Raw genomic sequence first — 20,825 nt, 5'->3', positions numbered from 1 at the left:
ATTTCGGCTAAAAACGCCTTACTTCACCCCTTCATCAGGGGTGTATAACATACGGCCGGAACCGGTCCGCAAGGAGGTTTGATCAGAAAAAATGCACAAAAGACACGGAATGAATAATTTTAATAGGGTGCAATTTGTGGAATGTCCGCCGACAAGACAACGTTGTTTTGATCACAGAAGACAGCAGCCTCAGTCTGTCACTGAGACAGACCCAACACAACAAGCCTCATTTCATTTTTCAGAGTTGAAGGAAGATTGTTCTTGGGTCCTCCGTGCCACAAGAGGGAGTCACCTGCTCACCGCCAGAGTCCACCTACGAGCACAGACCTGCAGGCAACACTTTTTTCTCTTCTTCCTGTTATTCGCAAGGTGCTGAAGTCAAACTTTGGGCGAGCCTGAAAAGTAGGAGACATTTACACTCGTTCAATGCACCATCATGACTACTTTTTTGACTAGTTTTTTTTCTACCCCAGGCAGCAGTAAACATGATCGGCTTCCTGCTCTCGAAAGACCCAACAGTCGATCTCCTTGGTAAGTTGCCCAACACATCTTTTCCTGCACAAGAAATTGACTTACGTGTAACTCACGGTGGCCTTTCCTCTCAGGCCAACACACCTGTCCCACGTTCTTCCCAAGAGCTGACCACTTCGCCGCCCAGCAACAAGCAGACTGCCATCCAACTTGCACCTTTTTTCCTCTGCTTTTGTGATTGTCTATTCTGCAAAATAAATAAAGCTTGATTACAATTTTTTTGTTTAAAAACGCATTACTATCCTGTACATGGTCGTGTTTTTCGGCTAAAAACGCCTTACTATACTGTCGTTTATTTCGGGCTAAAAACGCCTTACTATACATGGTCATTTTTTTCGTCTAAAAACGCCTAACTATGCATGGTTGTTTTTTTTCGGCTAAAAACGCCTTACTCCACATGGGAGTTTTTTTCGGCTAAAAACGCCTCACTATATATACACGGTCGATTTTTTCGGCTAAAAATGCCTTACTATACATGGTCATTTTTTTCGACTAAAAACGCCTTACTATACTTGGTCGGTTTTTTTCCAGCTAAAAACGCCTTACTATTATACATGGTCGTTTTTTTCGTCTAAAAACGCCTTACTATACATGGTCGTTTTTTTCGACTAAAAACGCCTTACTATACTTGGTCGGTTTTTTTCCAGCTAAAAACGCCTTACTATTATACATGGTCGTTTTTTTCGTCTAAAAACGCCTTACTATACATGGTCGTTTTTTTTCGTCTAAAAACACCTTACTATACATGGTCGTTTTTTTTTTCCAGCTAAAAACGCCTTACTATATAATGGTCGATTTTTTGGGCTAAAAACGCCTTACTATACATGGTCGTTTTTTTTTTCCAGCTAAAAACGCCTTACTATATAATGGTCGATTTTTTGGGCTAAAAACGCCTTACTATACATGGTCGGTTTTTTTCCAGCTAAAAACGCCTTACTGTAGGTTCAGGTTGGCGTCCCTTCCGCATGTCCTCGGAGTCTGGCAGCTGCGCCTTTGGCCCAGTAATCTGACTCATCTGGTCAGGCAGAAAAACAAAACAAAAGTGGAAAGTCACACGCTGCAGTCCATAAAAAAGTTGTTTCTTTTTAATTTGAGCCATTATTCAAAAAGTGGCAGACTTTAACAATACAATACATGCAGATTTATATAGCGCTTTCACAACAGCGGCAGCTGTAACAAAGCGCTTAACAAAACAGTTAACATAAAGTAAAATAATAAACACAACACATGTGTCCTTTCACCAGTGGATCAGAGACGTCATGCTCAAAATGTGCACACGTCGGCTAGAAGCAGTTTCAACTTTGTCTTTCAAGCCGTCCATTTCAAACGTGCCGGCACTCGCTATGCATCTGTCTGATGCGGCCCTCTCCCCACACCTAAAGTGCAATGAGCAACCTCCTTTCGAAAAACAAATGAACAAAGTCACGGGTGCATTTGTGGGAATAGTTTTGAAGCCGCGATGTGAAGCCATCACACTTCCACTGCTGATAGCAGCTTTGGTGTGGAAAACATACAGAACACTATTCAAGTCAAACGCTGTTCGCGATTGATTTTTGATTGACAGCTGAAGTCTACTTGGCGGCGTGCTCGCTCACTGCCCCCTTTGTTTTGCTGACGTTGTTTTTTTACGTGGAGTCACAACAACAAAATCAAGGAGCAACGTGTCGTAATAACTCTCCTCAACTGTCGACATCTATGCACTCAGAGATAAACTGCGAAGTCCGTTTAAAATGTTAAAATTACTCACTGAGAACAGGGCTTGTGGACAGCGGAAAAACTTGCTCATTGAACCGGATGTGGTACCGTTCTTGTGCTTGTACTTCATCTTCTTCTTGGTGAATCGGATGTCTTTAGTTCATATCGCCCCCTACTGTCCGGGAAACCACAAAGGCTGAATTTAATTTACAGTATTAGCCAAGCGTGCAGAAACACAAAACACTAAATTAGGGCATCTTGAAGAAGCACAGATTTCAAGGGCAGCTGATCCACCGAGATGGTGGAAATACCGAGCTTCCGTCTACCCCCGTTTGATCAAAGTAATGGAGAGTAGATTGTGCATTGTAGCAACATCTGTCCCGTCAAAGATGGTGTTCTAAAAGACTGGACAAATTGAAGTGTTCCAAGTTGAAGTATTTCGTTTTGTTGACTGCAAATTCAAAATAAAGCAAGGATGTTTTTTATGTTTTGTTCACTGCTGCTGTTGCAGTTAATACTCACTATTTTTCGTATGATGCAGCAAGTTTGATTGTTGTTGGTTGAAGTTTAATTTTGTTGCTTGTTTATTGTTTGGAGCCTTTTTAATGTTCAATAAAATAAGTAAAAAGCCATTTCTTTGCTTGATAATTGTTGCTATTTTCAGTCAGCAGGATGCAATATTGTTCACCAAGTTGTCCAAAATATTTCAAAGAAACGCTAAAGTTAAAAGAGCCGTTTGAGAGCCAAAAAGAGCCGACTCTTTTCACTGAGCCGATCCAAATGAACCGGATCACGGAAAATCCCATCACTAGTAAGATGGAGCAAATCTCTCCTCCTCTGGCATCCCTTCATTTCAGGGTTCTTTTTCAAATTCGCTGCCTCAGGTCTGCAGACCGGACACTACTCCAGGTCCCGAGAACTAAGGTCAGAGGTGAGGGAGCCTTTTCCCAAGGCCGCTCCCTCTCTTTGGAATGAACGTCGGGCAAGCCCACTTTTGTGTTCGCGAGGCGCTAACGTCCGGAAAGTTCTAACATCAGAATGTTTGCGTGACAGGCCATTGTGGCCGTAAATATCGGATGGCATACTCCTCCTTCCTTCCTGAGCGGGGAAGGAGAAAAGGCAGGATTATGTCGTCGTTGGCAACCGCTGTTTTTTTGCCAAAAGGTCTCAGGTGGCTCGATTGCTCAAGCATGCGGAAATGAGCCGGCCTTAGCCTTAGTTCTATACAGGTGCGTCGCAAACTCCGCCTCCTCCTTCCTGCAATCAGCGTGTGGCCGGGGAGAGGCCGTTCAAGTGGCGGCAAATGGCTTCTGCGCTGACATTTGCTGACATTCAAGCAAGCGCATTTATCGGCGTCGTACACTTCACCGCGGTGAATGAAGTCCATTTGTAATGCGGCGATGGCGGCGGAGCTCTCCCTACCTGGCCTAAGTGGAGGCCGTGTGAAGGGGGGGGGGGGGGGGGGCTGGATACTCGACTTTGGCGGAGACTCTCAAATGTCACGGCGGAGAAACGGGGAGGGGAAAGAAAAACGGGCCGATCTTTAATGGGCTAAGTGTATCCTTTTCCAGCGGCGACTTGTCAGCTAATGGTAAATGTGCGGCTCCCTCCTCAAAGGCCGCGCCTCCGACGACCTCGCCAAACAATGCGAGGCGTGCAAGACAAAGGCCGCGTCTCGCGTCGGAGCGCTCTCCGCCAACACGCCCGCTCGTTATCGTCATTGGCAACATGACACCTTAGATGAGCGCTGCAAAGTTCACGGAAGCGAAGCCGTTCTCGACACGACGGCGCCGCATCCCGTTGACCCGCCACTGACACACCGCGCGGCTTTCGTGTGGCATTTTTACATGACATTCACTCGGGTCTAAATCCAACTGAGTGAAGCGACTTTCAAAAAAAAAAAAGATCCCAAAACTCAGCGGCGGAGGCCTTTGTCTTGATTCTCGTCGGCGCCTTTAACGGCGGCCATTTGCACGAGCTTATTAAGGTCCGGTGTTGCGTCCCCTCCCCGTGTTTCTGCCAGCGCCTGCCCTCCCGCTGGCCCGAAGCGGCGGCTCTCGCCTTTTAGCATAACAAGCGTGTCCCTCGCCGTCCGGTGGCCGCGGTCATTATACAGCACCCCGCCGTCCGCGCATTCCCGAGTGCCACCCGGGCGTCCCGCAGGGCCCTGTTGTCGGAAGTGTTTTCATTTTGCGCACCACTGAGATTTGCATGCCTTCTTTTTAAATGGTTTTTAAAAGCCAGGGCCTCCTTCTGCATTAAACGGCGCTCCGGTCCAACTATTAAGTCGAGGGACACAAGCGGCGCTGTTGTGCTTTTTCAATTCCGCGGCAACGGGATGGCGGCGAGATGCGCCGACATGCCGCCGTGGCGGCGTTGCATCACATTTCCTCGGCCTTATTGCTTTTGTGATTACTCCACCCCCCCCACCCCCTCCCGCCTTGCCCGGCTCTCAAAGTAAATTAATTGCAGCTCCGTTGATCTCGAACCAATTACCGTTCCGTCGACTTCTTCTGAGACCGTCGTGGCGGCCGCTCCCGACGTCCTTGAAGCAGTGTGCAAGCATCTTATCGGCGTGATCCTTCCAGAAGTGAGGCCCCCGCTCCGCTTATAATAAGCAATTACACAAAGTGGCTGCTTCTCTTATTTGAAGACATCCTTTCGCAGATGAAGGGACTTGTTTGATGCAAAGCCTGCCCTTTTGCGTCAAATTTGGATTGGCTTTGATGTTTCCGTGGCCTAACAATGCCCGTGCTTGTCAATATGTTCAAAAAACAACAACAAAAAAACATCCAAGGTGTCGGCAGGAGCTCTTCAAGAGCTCTGCTTTTTGTTGTTTTTGTCACATGGGGTTTGTTGTCTTTGGTATGGTATTTTCAGCGTTTTGGCCACGACATTCGTCGAAGGGGAAGATTCTTCTTCCTTCTCGGTGGTACGCGTGTGCCGCCCCCATTTTGACTGGGAGGAATTTGGCCGCCGGACAGCCCCGAGGCGCTTGTGTTTTGCGTGCCTGTCATGGGGAGCATTTTTCACAGCGCTGTTTTGTTCAGCGGAGTTGTCGGCGCTGTTGGACAGTCTGCATTGGTGCGGCTGGATGGATGGCAAACTTCCCTTGCAGATGCTTTGGAGGATGCAATGGCATACAGCTGGTTGCTCAAGTGTTCGTGGATTTCCTTTATTCACCTTTAGTCACAGTTGGATGCCATCACACACACACACACACACACACACGCGTCCTAGATTAAAACATCGAAAAGCACTACGTGGTCAGGCTGCCTGGGGAATGTGTGGCCTGCGCTCTGATGCATCTCGACACACAAGACACACACACTCCGTCTCACTCTTTTCCGTGGAGACGACTCGCCGACGCCCCCCATGTTGCACGGTAAGAGAGACCCCCATGCCTTCGAGACCCGTGCAGGCGCACCCCCTTTTGGCGTTGCCCTGCTTGGGTGTCAGAAAACAGCAACGGCCATTTTTCTCAAACGATCCCAAAGGTCGTCGCCTGCGCTCGAGTCTTTGTTTGACGAACCGCCTTCCTCCCGAATGCTTATCGGTCAAGATGCGGAGCACTATGAAAAGACACACGAGGAAAGAAATCAACATAAGCAGGAGGAGATTGCCAGCGATTTCCATTGACACTTTCAATTGGTTAATAATGTGCAAAACCCCCTCGATCGTTTCAACTCGCTGGGGGGGGGGGGGGGGGCGATTGACCATATTTGGATATACAACGTTTCCACCCGACAGCGACGATGTGCTAAAACAAAACATATCGGAAATGGGAGCTGGAGACGGCTTGCTCGCTGCACTTTGAAGGGCCAAATGTCACTCAAACGGCAATCCGCGCGCGTGTCGTGGCCTTCGCTTTCTTATGCCCACGTTGCGGCGCAGCCGATCGAGTACGGAAATTGCGGATGAAATTTACGGTAGGATTCTGCGAAAAGGTCAAGTCCGTCAATCACTTCTCCTTCTGTCACTTCCACTTGCGCTTAACATTTTGCCTGCGGGGATGTAATGTTATTCCCGAGCATGGCTGTTGCTCGCACTTTGTGCGTGCGCTCTTCACACTCGCAGCTATTTGTGCGCGTGCGCGCGCACGGGCTGCGTGAGTGGTTTGGGTTTGCTAGCTGTTGGCTGTCTGACAGCAGAGGTTCACACGTCCAGACACGACGACTGCCTCGTGTCGATGCCGTACATTGTGAGAAAAATTAAATCAAAATAGGACCGTAATTGATTAGGGTTGCGGTTAGGACTCGGGCTTAAGGTTAGGATGAAGGTTAGGGTTGGGTTGAGTTAGGGTCAGAGTTGCTTTGGGTTAGGGCAGGGGTGGCCAATTAGTTTTTGCATAGGGCCACATGACAACCAGAAAATATTATGGAGGGCCGGATCAAAAGGGTGAACTAAATTCGACATAATACTAATTGGATTTCTTTATTTAAAAAGCAGTATTTTGCATTTTTGGCACGTTTTTCAGACTTCACTACTTCCGTATCGTCTCCCCCCTTCCTCCCTACGCTCTGCAACTTCAAGTAACTGTCCAAATGAAATGAATGCAGTTGTTAACATCGAACCTTAATTGCGTACCGACCTTCGGCGGGCCGGATTTGGCCCGCGGGCCGTAGTTTGCCCACCTCTGGGTTAGGGTGAGGGTTAGGATTAGCGTTGGAGTAAGGGTTGAGATTAGGGTTATTTAGGCTAAAGGTCAGGGTTGGTTAGGGTAAAGGTTGGGGTTAGGGTAAGGGTGAGGCTTGGGTTTGGATAATGGCTGGGTTAAGGTAAGTGGTGTTTGGGTAAGGGTTAGGATTGGGTTCGAGTCGGTTCAGGTAAGGATGACCATTACGGTTGGGGTTGGTGTTAGGGCAAGCTTTTCCTCGGCACGTCCGTCTGATTTTCATCGTGCCCTTCATTGGATTCCAAAGCAACCAAAAGGTGTGCTGTCATCGTTGCAAGAATGTCAGCTGTGCGTGTGTGAGAGATGGCGAGCGAGAGAGGCAGCGAGCGTTGATTACACCCTCCTCCTCGACGCACGGAGATGACATTTCTCAAGTGCGTGTAATTACAGTGAGCAGCGAGCCTCCTCAGCATCCCGTCAATCGAAATCCGATTGGGAGACGCGCGTGCGCCTCCACCAAACACAAAGTTGCGCCGAGAGTGAGCGCTTTCAACCGCGCGCGACCATCAGGCGGGTGCGTACGCTCGACGTCAGCGGGAGGATTTGGCCGCAGAGACGACGACTCCGAGCATGTCCGCGCGGAAGCCGGCTGGCGTCTCGCTGCCAATCCGTCGTGCACAATGGCCAGGTTTTGGGTTTCACACACTCACAATCAGGCGCTAAACAAGAGGCCGGGGAGGCCAATTGAGCTCACGTCGCTCAATTTTGCCGGGAAAGGAGTATCCGGGCCTCGAGGCCGAGCGCCGTCAAGAAGTCGGTGGAAACGGCAGAGGGGCGTGTCGTCGCAACCTCACCTGTCAGACAACACCCATGCGCTCACACGATGACATTTGCACGGCGGCGACTTGCACCTCGGCTCGCGAGCTGGAGATGAGAGATGTATTGATTGATTTGGGATGTCGAGCCATGGCGGTTTTCCGCCAAGTGTCAAAACAGGAAGTCAAATTACCCAGAGTCAAACGTTCGTGCCGCTGGCTCTCCTCGAAGTTCGGCTGCAGACATGAACAGTAAACTCAACTAAAATACCTTTTCAGAGCGTCTAAAGGCCTTGATTAAAAAAAAAAAAAACGAAGCCGTGTAAATGCTACAAAAACATGGCTGGGGTGTATTAAACTGCATTTTTGGGGTTTTGTTTATTCCTGTCCAATGTTAGCGCAAGAACGCTAATGACTTTGAAAGTTTTGCGGTAAAACGCGGGCAAAGGGGTTTTGTCTTTTGAACACGTAAGCTTGCGAACAACAGTCGGACTTTGGCGGAAAACCGCCTTAAAAACAAATGACCCACCTTGTTGGCTTTATTTTGCGCGGGGGACGGGGGGCGGGGCTTCAGTCTCCCGCTGCGGTCCGTGTGATGTTTGTGGCGCTCAACATATTCATGACGGAAACCCCTCGGCGGCTGCTCGGCCCCGCCGACCCTTCGGGAGAAGAAGAAAAAGACCAAGAGGCGCTAAATGACATTGTCAATTCAAATCCCGCCACTAATGCATCTCATTGAGTCCGCGTCGCCTTGGCGCCGCGCGCTCGCTGATGGCGGCCGCACGCTCGCCGATGGCGGCCGCGCGCTGCTGGCGACGCAAGACTTGGTGAAGCATTCATCTTTCCCGCACTGCCGGACGGGTGCGCGCGTCCGCTGGGCTGGGGCGGCGTGAAGGCAGCTCGCCAATTCCGGCGTGAACGGAAGCATCGCAAGAACGAATACGCGGGCTCAATCAAGGCCTAAATAAAGCCGCTAGCCCGCTGCCCCCCCCCCCCCCCCCACCTCGTCCTCCGCTTCTCTTGAGGTTCCTCGTCCTCCAAACTTTTGGAAACTCAATTATCTGGACAAAGCGGCTTTAAGGAGTGGCTGCCACTTACTCCTGAAGAGAACAACTTATTTGAAATTCATTATTGCGTGGAGGGCGGTGGCGGCGGAGGAGGAGGGGGAGGGGGAGGGGGAGGGGGCCCTCCCATGCGCAGCACTTGATGTTCCTCTCTCTCTTTGGCGCACACTGTTGTCTCCTCACGTAAAAAAAAAAAAAAAAAGTAAAAAAACCCCCACCTGACTGGACCAATCCCAACTCTCGTCTGCATACAAGTCCGCCTACCGTCATGCAATTTTAACCAGCTTCGGGCCATATCTCACTCACACACACACACACAGACGGTCACACGGTACAGTTGATTGGGCCGCCTTATTAATTTATCAGATGCAAATGAGACACAGAGATGTTCCACATCTCGCCGCTGCTTCCACACGCATGAATACGGATGCGGCGAGGTTAGCGAGGAGGCCAAGATGGGCACCTCCACATCCAGTCCGCTACCATGTCGGTCACCCAGCACCCCCGAAACGAGGGAGATGTCTTGGAATCGAGGTTCTTATATTTGGACGAAAACTAACGCAAGAGAATGGTAAAAAGGTCAAATGTACTTTTTTTTTTTTTTTTACCGTGAAGAAAGAAGAGGAGGGTTCAGGCTCTTTCTTTCGGTCGCTTCGACACCTCCACAGTGATTCAAAACGTCTGGCGGCGGTCGTCCCACTTTGAGAGAAAACGGCTGGCGTGAGATGAGTCAAAACTCAACGGATGACGCCGACCTCGGTGTTGTCTCTCGAACGGCCGTTTCTGTACGGAACGTGAAAACAAATAAGATGTGTTATTGCATTCGCCGGCCACGAAAACAACAACAAAACAACCGCGGAGCCTCTCAACTCCAAGTGTCCTCTAATCCTGGCAAACATTTTGCAGATGTACTTTTTTTTTTTACTTTGTGCTGCGGACGGAATAATCTGAGGCCGAATGGACGCAAATCCTCTGCGGCTCGCTTCAGCCTGCTCAGAAACGGCACGGAAAGCCCTTCCGGAAAAGTTGGGACTGTTTGCGCGGCAGATTAATGCCTCAAAGATTACGGCGGCGCGGTGTTTGCGCGGGGGCGCATGACTTTCAGAACAACAGCGGCAGAGCCTAAGTCGTGTCGCTTTGAACTGGGCGGCACGCTTGGGGCCTCACAAAACCACGGAACATCTTATCCCGCGGTTAAAAACAAAACACACAACAGCCTCCCTATCCACAAAAGCTACGTTTCAAAATAACTCACTCTGCGCATGAAATATACATCCGTGGGCAGGCTCGTGCGAGCGAAATCGACAGGTGGCGCTACAACCCGTTTTTGTAAGCGCATTTTATCCAATGGCCGGGGGCCGAAGACAAGTCGTCTGCGCAAAAGACAACCTCGCCAATATTACTTCGACCGTCTTCTTCCCGTCTACGCGTACGAAGGATAAATTCTCATAATGCCCCCTGGTGGCCAAGGCGTGCGCAGCTGCACAGTCCTGGCCCACGCGCGGCTGAAATCTTGACATGCCGTTTCATGACGTCATTTCGGTCTATTTTTATAGAGTGCCGTCGTTCTTGCTTCCAGCTCTCTCCGGGTTGTTTTTTTGGTGAGGGGGGGGGGGGGGGGTGTCACTCCCAGTTTTACTGTACAAGCGATAGAAAAACCCTCCGAAAGAAAATGAAAAATTCCAAATATTCAACCAAGTTTGCCTAACGGAAGGCCGCTAGCTTAATGCTAACATGTAATGCAAACTGCCTTTGACGTGCTAACGCAACGGTTACGACACTTTCTGCGGCCCAAAGACGACGCTCCCGACCAGGATTTCGTGACTTCACCCGCCATGTGCAGAGAACCCTTGCCGTGCTGCGCTTTTTGCCGTTTTGGGATTTAAATTATTATTTTTTTAAGTGATTGCTTTTGATGGCTCTTTCAAACACATTTTCCACACATGACCCCAAAAATGCCAGGCAACGCTATAGCTCTAAATTACAACGCACGGTCAAGTCCGTGCGCTGCGAGCTTTTCCAGGAAAAGAATGAAAAGATCTCCAAAATCGGATGCGCTAAGAAATAAATGAAAGGAAAGACCTTTTTGGGAAAGTCGTATTTTGGTACCGGTGCCGGCCTGCTCGGCGCAGTGACTTTGGCGCGGGCCTCACGCCACTGCGGAGGTGGCGCGGGGACCGTAACAGAGGCTGACAGCCGCTGTCACGCACGGCGCGGACCCGTTGCGGCGAGACAGGAGGCGTCGCACTCGGACGGCTCGCCACCAGCGGGACTCTCACCCTCTCTCCTCTGCTGTCACACTCCATCATCTCCCTCCCAACCGTAGCGGACGTCCACGACTTTGCGAGCTCGTCGCCGTTGCCGCAAACGCAGGGAAACAACTCCGACTCGCGTCGAGGGATCGCGATCGAGAAAGCTCAAGATGACAAAAAGTGTCCCAAGAGGTTCATCTGGAGATGGGGGATTTTCCGTCATCTCTCCGGCGCTTCGGCTCAGGTTTTTTTTTTTTTTTTTTTCATTGTTTGACACGAGGGAGTCAACGCGGTCAACGGTCGTCTCTCCGAGCAGCGGGGCCGGAGATCGAAAAGTAACCGGGCAGGAAGGCCGAAGTTCGGGACGCGGCATCGCTCAAGGCCGTAGCCCGAGAACTCGCTTGGCCGGTCAATAGACTCATGGCAAAGGCCGTCTTCGAGCCAGACTATACAGGCGGTGTATAAGCGCCCCAAGCGCACGACAGGGGACACTAACCGATGGACCGCGGAAACTATGACCCCCGCCCTTCCACCAATCGTCCTCGGCTGGCCGGTGCCCGCCTCGTCGACGGAATCGGATAATTCTTAAGATCGTCAATAAGCTGGGTTAAAAACTCCTCCGACAACGCGGGACTGCCCCAAAGAGAGGCGCAAAGCCCCGCTTGTACCGCGGACGTGTCCGGGGACGGTCAGCGTAGCAGATACGAGCCGGCGCCCTCTAATTGCATGAACCTTGACCAAAAGGACCGCGTCGGTGTCGGAGAAACGCAAGCTCCGGAGCTGGCCCGATGCTTCCAAGTTCAGGGAAAAAGAGGCCATCCGGCTCGCTCTGCCCATCCACCGACAGCACGGTCAAAACAGCAAGTGAGACCGGCGCGCCGGGGGCTTCACCTTCGGGTCATTCCTGAAAAAGCGGCACGCCAAAATCCCACAGATGCGAGACGCGCGCACAAACGCAGCCACGAGCCGCCGTCGCCGCTCGACGGCGGCGTCCTTTCCGCCTCCGCCGGGGGTTTGTTTGCGCGGGGAAGCGCGCCGGGCCCGGCCGCAATCAATGGCAAAGCCATTAGGGCCGGCGCTTCCAGCGCAGCGGCCCCATTTTAGCAATTTGGCCCGCATATGGAATTATTTGATCAATAGCATTGTGGCTTGACAGAGAGGAGTAAATTATGTGATCAATGTTGACTTTTTCAAGAGTTGCGCGTAATCCCCCAATTCTGTCGTGCTGTCGGTGGGCCGCTCGATGGGAGAAGAGGGGGACGCTACCTCGGGGGGGTGGGGGGGGGGCGTGACGACGCGGCGTCTTTCGAGAGAGGGGCAAGCCGACGAGGCAGAGAGGAAAACCGAAGGTGTTCGCAGGCGCGATGACAGCTGCGCCGTCATCGCGCCTGCGAACACGCGGCGCGACGCGACGCCGGCCGGCAAAAGATCTTTTTGCGCGCTTTCGCCACCTTTGGAAAACCTCAAATGTCGGCAAGCATTCATCGCCGCTTACGCTCTTTTGATGAAACAAATGAAGTCTCCATTTTGATATGTGGCCAAAGATGGTCATCTTGGCTGCTCTCCAACCGCATGCTATTTCTAGCGTCCATTTCTTTTGTTATTGCGCCGCGTGAGTGGCTGCCTTTGCCTATTTCGTTCTTCTACTTCTTCCTTTCGTAACTTTGCCGCCGCGGAGTGGGAATTTCTCCACCGCGAGACTAGCAAAGGGATTTCTAAACCGAAACAACGCAGCGCCATCCATGCCTTCTGACTAGTCTGACGGGGCGATTTTAGGATTTATTTTGATAGCGAGCGTCCTAGCGCTCGCACCTCCGCGCGCGGCGCGCGTCCGTCCGTCTCCACGGATGAGATCATTGGAAGGCCTGTCGCGGCCGAGTGCGGAGCAGCGTCGGGGCCCGGCGCTGCTCATGGCGGGCTCGTTGTCGTGTTTGTTTCCGAGGAAAGGGAGAGACGGGGGGCTGATAGCTCGGCTTTGAGCCTGATTTGTTTTTACCTACGCCGCCGCCCCCCCTCCCCCCCTCCCTCGTCCTCCAAACCCACTTGTGCTGTCACACGGTAAAACTTGAAGCATCGGGTGAATGATAAGAAAGCGACACGAGGAGGTTGGGGCGGCGCGGGCGAGGCGGGAGTGAGGGGGCGGGGGGGGGGGGGTGGCGACGACACAAAGAAGAGCCTGTCACGTTCACTTAGATGCTGAAGGATTAAAGCGAGCAGTCAGGTTGTAATTTTCCTCAGAAAGCTGAGGGGAGCGGAGGATAAGTGAAGCGAGGGGGGGGGCGGGCAGTGGGGGGGGGGGGGGGGGAGGTATCATCACTGATGTCTCTTTCCTCCGTGCCGGATGAGAGCCCGGCGCACTTTTAATGCGCCGACTTTAATGAGCTTGGCCTTCATCTGGCTCGACTCGCCGGCGTCGCACCGTGCGAATGGCCGCGCGAGGACGGTCAAGAGCAGACGGCGAGCGAGCAAAGGCGAGTCTTGGCCTTGCACATTTGGACAGCTTTTGCATCCGCTCCACTACTCACCAGTTGCACGTTTTGGGCTCACTCTTGCCAATATTGCAGAAAAAACAAAAGCGGCAAGCCGGGAAGACAAAGTCATAGGTTGAGGAGCGGGTCGACTGGGGCGCAAAGGTCAAGAGTCGGGCAAATACTTGAAAGACGCTTGTCGCGACCGTGCACGGTGTGAAGTAGAGGTTGACTTTTTGGGAGGCGGGGGTGGGGGCATTTCCACCTGTACATCTCCCGTTTAGAAGACAAAGTACGGTCGTCATGGCAACTAGCTTTGGGCTCCCACGACAAGCATTTACAGCAGCCAAAAGCAAATGAAGCCGCCAAGATGGTACCTTGGGCTGCGACGCCACACGCCATTCTGGTTCCCAGAAGCCATTTCAAACCAAGAAAAAAACCTTCGCATTCTTACGATTTTGTGGGCTTCCTTGCTGAACGCATTCCAAAAAAAACAAACAAAGCCTCTCCAAAAGCAAAAAGTCAACTCACCCACTTAAAAAGAAATACATTTATAGATATTATATAAAATAGATGGGGATCAAGTTCAAAAAAAATCGAGACGGGTCGAGGAATGAAGTCTTTGTAATTTCTTTACTTCCCAGCAGGCGGCACGACGGGCGACCGGCCAGCAGGAAATTGCCCCCAGGCGCGATTGTGAGCGCCAATGATCGTCGGTCGACGTGAGCCCCGCGAGCCGGATAACGGCCACTTTCCGTCACCGATGCTCACCGGCCCAGGCGAGGCGAGCGTTTGCGCGCCGGGTGGGCCGCCCCTCGTGTCTTCACTGTCACAGCGCTGACGGCGGAGAGCCGAGCCCTCCCTCCCTCCCTCCCTCCCCGTGCCCGCATTCCCCCCCATTTGCGCGACTTGTCTCCATTCCGATCACAGCTCGCCTCAGCGCCCACCGAGTCACGTCTGAAGCAGGATGGACAGGAAAGGCCGAGTCAGCGAGCCGAGCGCACATGAGTCACGGCGCCGAGGTGCTTTTGTCCCGGAACCGTGACGCATCCGCGAGACGCAGGCGGCCCTCGTCTGTCCGCCTCAGTCGCCGACCCGATCGAGACACCGCGTCGGCTGTGAAATCACGGGCCAGAGCGACTCCTTCGTCATCCCCTCCGCCATTCACAAAAGAGCCGGTCGGCCGCTCCTTTGTGGGAAAACGTCTTGTCGCAGCGTTTTTCGGCCGCACGCAACCCGCAGCCGGTCGCCCACGAAGGGCGGCTGGCAGACTCGCCGCGAGCGTACCTAACCAGGCGTGGAGCGGCCGCGCTGTTGACGCAGCGAGCATTTATCCCTGGAGGGACGGCCGGTAAGCCGGTCATGTTGTCAGCCTGTTTTGATGTTTCAACGCAACAAAGAACACGGACCGGGCTTAAACGCTTATCACGTGACGCACTCGTTACTCGGCGAGCAAAACACGCTTCTCTCTGTTTATTTACATCAAACTTCACACGGTCTCGAATGTAATCTCTCTCTCTTTTTTTTTTTGGAGTCCAATCCAAGGGGATGTCCCATTTGAATGGAAAATGCCCCTTTGATGTCTCATTTCGTTTTGAACACAATCCAGACGCGAAGACAATTCTCCCGTTGCACACTCAGCACTTTCGTCCCTTGCAGATAAGACCACAGTGGCGTCGTCACCGATATTTCTCTCGCCCCCCCTCCCCCCCCCCCCTCCCTCCATTCCATTTGTGGAAATTGAATTTATCATCTCCGGCTCATATCTAATTTCACGTTATCAACACCAGGGGTGTCCAAACTTTTTCATTTGAGGTCCGCATAGAGGTAAAAAAAATATATTTTAAAAAAAATGGAAGGATGAAAGGGCCACTTTAAAAATGTTGAAACACGCCAAAGTTAGTCGAGAAGGCCCATTGTTTGGATTGTGGAGTTCATTTCATCAGCTTTCTGTTTCGACTACCGGTCTCCAAACTAAGGCCCCGGGGCCATTTGCGTCCCGCCATCCATTTTTTGGTGGCCTGCAACAAGCAGAGCCGGATCTACGCTGCGAGATCCAGAGGGCTGTTGGCCACCCCCCCCCAAAAAAAATCCTCAACACTTTTCCTTAACACCTTTAACAGAAAGCAGATGAAATGAACTCCACAATACAAACAACCTCGAACTGCTTTCTTGACTGACTTTAGGGTGTTTCAAAAAAGTGGACGCACTTTCAAGTGGGCCTTTCATCCTTGCATTTTTTTTCTCTCGGCGGCCCTCAAACAAAAGGTTTGGACACGCCAGTGTTAAGGCAAATAGTTGAGGGTTTTTCCATCGATCTCGCAGAGTAGATCCAGCTCTGCAGTCAACAGCGGCCGAATCCCATCTCCACATTCAGAACCTCCCAAAAAAGAACAAACTGTAGTCAAGTGAGCATTTCTCAAAGAGTGACTTGAGGATCATTCATGTGATGTCTTCATCAATCGATCAGCGACAGAGCCGAAGCGAACAAAACTCTCGAAAATGGAATTTTTCCTGTCAAAGGCAACATAAAAAAACAAGTCCTTTGTGTATTTAAAACAAGCACAAAAGCTTGCCTTCCACCAGCTTAATACTAACGCAGGATGCAAAAACGCCATGAACGGGCTAACAAAGAGCGTCGATGGTCACGGTGGTACCGGGGGACCATTCGAAAGGCGTACCGCCCCCTGGTGGCCAAGTCATGCAAAAACGGCAATACAGCAAGAGGTTCATTGTCACTCACTTATTTATTTCGGTCTCCCCACCCCATAAAAAAACTTCTGTGTGTAAGAAATTCAATTGTCCCTCCGGATGGGAAAATAGCCGGGCTTCTCGTTTTTGTGCTCGCCAAGACGGCCGGCGTCATCAACGCGCGGGAGAAAGTCGAGTCAAATCAAAAGAGCAAAGGGCTGCCAAGCTGCTTATTGGACACTTTCCCCTGGAAACAGATGGCCTCAGCACTGCCGTTTGTGTTGTGATGACAACAGAAATGTCCAGGCTGGTTTAGCCACTCCGCACAGAGTGGCCGGCCGGCGTTTAAGGTGACACCGGGCGACAAGGCGCTAACCTGCGCTGAAGAGGTAGAAGTGATTAAATCAACGGTCACGTCTCATCCTCCTCAACCCAGTTCGGAGCCTGCGGCCCCCGCGGGGGGTGATTCACAGTTGAATAGGAAAGAGGAAGATCCCCCCCCCCCCCCCCCCCCCCAGACATGGTGCGACTACAATGCGATGCATAATGTAAATACTGCAGTCCACAGTGTATAAATGTAAATGCTGAGACACTGCGTTGCAAGGCTAACAATGGCAGCGAGGTTCCATCCATGCATCCGTTTTCCGATCCGCTTTATCCACACAAGGGGAGAACAAGCGAACTCCACACAGGAAGGCCGCAGCCGGGATCGACCACGACCTCTGCACCGTGAGGTCGACGCGCTAACCACTGGACCACCGGGCCACGGCCGAGAGGTTACTGATCGCAAAGACTTTTTTTTCCCTTCTCCATCTATTTTTGTCATATTCTCGAATGTTTTTCCACTAAGGTATCGGCTTTTGACTGAAGCTCCCCTATTAGCCACTAATCAGACTCGGGAGCAAATGAGGCTCAAGTCGGTGTAGAACAGGGGTGCCCAATACCCGATCGACCGGGGGCCCGCAGACCGGTCCCAAGTGGCATCCTATCAGTTCCGCTTTCACGCAAAAAGTGTTTCCAAAAACAATCACGTAAGCAAGCAGGTCACTTTTCACCAATGGTGGCGCACGATCTGCCTCGGCGGAAGTTTGCAATTGCAGCTTGCTAGCAGCCATGTTGCGATCGACGTTTTTTTTTTTAAAGATTCTCATTCACCTCGTTTCATTCGCAATTGACCGATGGCAAGGAATGGCAATCTGGAGCGCCGGAAAGATGCATTTGAAAATGGCCTGCGTACACCTACGCAGCCCGACGACATACGCGATAACTTCAAGGCGCCAAATACGAAAAAAATCGGGCATGTCGGTGAAAGCGGGCCTCGCTTTGGATTTCACAGTCGGCTCGCGCCGAAGACGCAGAGACCGCCGAATGCGGCCGATGCACGGAGCAAAATGAGGCTTTGATGAAAAGAATAACCCGCGCGCCGTCGAAGAGGCGGGGCGGCCCGCGGAACATCATTACGCATGCGGGCTCCGTCGGGGAGCGATGCTATCTCTTTGTAGCTCCATCTTTGCCGGCGTCGTCGTCAACTCAAACCTTCCTCCCGCCCCTCTCCCTCCTCGGCAGCGGTGAAATATCGGTATTGTTTACGCAGGAGATTAGGGCCGAATTGGGCAGGAGGCGTTTGTCCTGCGATGACGGCGATAAAGATCTCGGGGACGGCCTTATCTGAGCTGCAGCCGGATGAAGTTGTTCCTTGTAATTACTGGCGGCAAGAGTAGATTTCACGGCCAGATTGGCGGGGAAAGAGAGAAGCGAAGCGAGCGAAAAAAAAAAAAGCCCTTATGCACACTTCATTTCCACCCCCGCCTGCGTATTCGCGCTCTCGTCGGGCCGATCTGAATGCCGCCGCGCGTATCTTCACGACCTTTTTGCGGGTCGAACATAACAATGGGCGTCGTCGTGACTCATTGCCATCTCGCCGCTGATCTTTTCTCTCCGGCCGCCGCTCACTCTCCACCGTGCGGCAATTACCGCCTCGGAGGAGAATGTCAAACGTGGCCGCCCGCCGGAGGACGCGAAGGCCGTTGGCTCGCCACCCAAACTTTTTGGGGCTTTGTCGTGCATTTGGTGAAATGACCGAGAGCGGTTGAAGGCGCGAAAGCAGCCGCCGGACTTTTGTGGCCAAAGCCTCCCGGTGCGAGGCGGACACGTACGGTGAGCCTTTCAAATCTGCCCTTCAGATTCGCGCGTAGGGCAACCGGGACAGAAAATGACTCAATCGATGTTTCACGTCGGTACAAAGCATGCGCGGTGACCGATCATATCCGATCGATACAATTTGGAGCAAACGTGCCCTTTGCCAAGAAGCAGCTCTCATTTCGTTTCCTTTTGGGTGCGCGCCGGTTTGGAGCGTGCGACCATTTTATCTGGCAGAAATGATGAAATAACGGAGCGTTTTCCTTTCTCGGAACACGACCTGCCTGCGCGTGCCTTTTTTTTTTTTTGAAGCTTCCATTAGCGTTGACGGTTTCGGTCTCCGCTTTAAATGTCACGGCGCAAAAATCACAGCGGTCGACTCGGTGAATTCATAAAAGCCGTCGGATTTCAGCGGCGTCGCCGGCGTGGATAATGGTGTCTGCGTGGCGACCGAGTAATTCCACACCGCGTCACAAAAGTTTCAAATACAGTAAATATTCCCATCCCCGCAATTCTGTGAAAAGGAATATCCTTCACCCGTCATAAAAAGCTACGCGTTAACATTTCGACTACGATATTACGTGTTGCCGGAACTTAGGTAAGCGGAAATTCCACGAGCCGTAACCGGATGGAGGCGTAATGCCGCGGGAGCTCGAATACGCGCGACGCCCACCCGATGCGACGGAAAAGACACGACGCCGAGACAGGTTTCCACTTCGCGTTTTTCGATCGTCAGATTCGAAACGACGACGTGCAAGTGACTTTTTATCGGCGTGCGTTTTACTGTCATTGCGAATGATTTGAACTCGATTCACTTACGTCGTGTAGATCATGGCATCGAAAGGTAGAAGAACCGTAACGACTGGAGCGGAGCGAGCGAAATGCATCCGTTTGAAGCGAGGCTGGACACAAAGTTAACTCATTCACTCCCAAAGACGTTTTTAAACGTCTTTTCAGACTTGGTCCAGAATATGCCGGTACTGAATGAGTTAAAAACATCCAGCAGACACTTGGGAGTCGGAAAGACGCGAATCGACGAAACTTTAAAAAACAAGGCATCGATTCAACTCTTGATGACGAGCCACCGTCTGGCAAGGGAGCAATGCAAACATATAAACAGTAAAATACCGTGCGTATTTTACTGTTGTTTTGCCGTTTTTATTGCATAAACAGTTTTTGGACAGTATATTTTTGTATTTTATTGATTGTATTGTTACACGTGCATTTTGTCATCATACTTGCATGTGCCATGCTCATTTCCCAAATGAGGAATTTCTGTTATCAGGACAAATTGGACGGCGCAAACACGAGTCCGTACTAGAGAATATTTACTGTACGTCGAAAATCCCGGTCGTGTTTGGCTGACGTGTCGGACGGGGTCGTGGGGCGAAGCAGATAGATGACTGGGGGGGGGGGGGGGTTTGAGGCTGCAGCAGTGGGCTGGTAATGCTCTTCTCATCTATCATTCATCAACGCCGACGACGTGATCCCGATCAGACAACCCCCATTTGGCTTTTCCGCGCGGCGCGACAACCTCTTGGCTTGAGCCTCCTCGCCGTCGACGTCCGCGGCCCCTCGCGACGAGCTTAGCTTCCCCTCCGCTTGAGCGAGCGGCTTCCTCCCGATTCAAAGGCACAATGGCCGGCGGGGACGTTCGCCCCCGAGAAACGCAGCTCGTTTGACACGTCGGCCAATCCGCTTTTGGCTCCTGCTCGACTGACGGCCGTGGTGTCTAATTACGCAGGAATGCAAGCGAGATAATCCTTTAAACGCCGATCCGCAAGTAAAACTCGACACGTCGGAGAACAAGTCGGAGACTGCGGGAATCCCCTCTTAGCCAATTTAGGAATAGTGTGAACGACTATTAATGGGTAGGTTGGGTCGTGTCTGTCCGCACACGCCCCGAGGACCGGCCACAATTACCTGAACCGGTCTGGATGCTTGGCGTCTTCGAAGACTGCTGCTAAAAGTATTAAAAAAAGAAAAGAAAAAGAGAGACATGCGAGGAGGGCTTATTCCAATGTGTCACGTACAAGGTCGACGAGAGGACAAGTGTGGACGCAACGCACCTTCGTCGGCCACGTCCCGTTTCTCTGACAGGAGCGATGTGATCGCCCGAGGCATTTTCCAGGTATCGTCACGTTGCGTGCGACCACGATCCTCTTTCCAACGTCTGCAATTTCCATTTTTTTCCCCAGGAAAAGCAGAAAACAAGCGACGGGATTCAAGGAACCCGAGCTGGTTTTAGTCAACATCCCAGGCAGTTTGGGGCAGGGTTGCCCAAGTCCCGTCCTGGAGAGTAGCCCGGTTCAGTCGTTTGCCGCCCTCTTCAAGTGATCACTCAACAGCAAGCTTACTTTGGAGTCAGCCAATCCTCCATCAAGCGTCTCCAGTTGCTCCATCATGCCGCTGCTGGCCTCTGGCATTCCTTCGCTGGCTGCCTCTACATTTTTTTTTTTTGGAAGATCCCATTATTGGTTTTCCAATCTTCAAACGGCCTGGCCCCACCTCGCCTCTCCTTTGTGAACAACAAAAACGAACATTTCAGCGTGCAT

General features: G+C 51.7%; 2 long non-coding RNA genes across 10 annotated transcripts in view; one reads left to right on the top strand and one right to left on the bottom strand.

Moving 5' to 3' along the window:
* LOC147198755 (uncharacterized) overlaps positions 1 to 746 on the top strand; it is a 13,605-nt gene extending 12,859 nt beyond the window's left edge. For all 4 annotated transcript variants that reach the window (XR_015101992.1, XR_015101994.1, XR_015101993.1 and 1 more), the window contains 3 exons: positions 243 to 402; positions 474 to 531; positions 606 to 746. This is a non-coding gene — a long non-coding RNA (uncharacterized LOC147198755). The remainder of the gene's footprint in view (positions 1 to 242; positions 403 to 473; positions 532 to 605) is intronic.
* LOC147198754 (uncharacterized) lies at positions 248 to 20,825 on the bottom strand. Of its 6 annotated transcripts, none has more exons than XR_015101996.1 (12): positions 20,628 to 20,825; positions 20,340 to 20,562; positions 20,194 to 20,233; positions 9,329 to 9,503; positions 8,186 to 8,315; positions 7,851 to 7,893; positions 7,696 to 7,765; positions 4,723 to 5,798; positions 2,279 to 2,401; positions 1,469 to 1,546; positions 577 to 718; positions 248 to 395 (listed from the first exon to the last, which is right to left on the bottom strand). It is a non-coding gene; the product is annotated as an uncharacterized LOC147198754 (long non-coding RNA). The 6 variants fall into 6 exon arrangements; XR_015101999.1 differs by having other exon boundaries at positions 4,723 to 5,409; positions 5,568 to 5,798; positions 20,340 to 20,822; XR_015101998.1 differs by having other exon boundaries at positions 2,279 to 2,398; positions 20,340 to 20,824.

The sequence above is a fragment of the Hippocampus guttulatus genome, chromosome 10 (genome assembly GCF_054856545.1).
Source record: "Hippocampus guttulatus isolate MCC_2025c chromosome 10, RoL_Hgut_1.0, whole genome shotgun sequence".
Classification (NCBI taxonomy): domain Eukaryota; kingdom Metazoa; phylum Chordata; class Actinopteri; order Syngnathiformes; family Syngnathidae; genus Hippocampus; species Hippocampus guttulatus.
The sequence above is the reverse complement of the archived record's forward strand: the minus strand, read 5'-3'. Positions and strand labels throughout refer to the sequence as shown.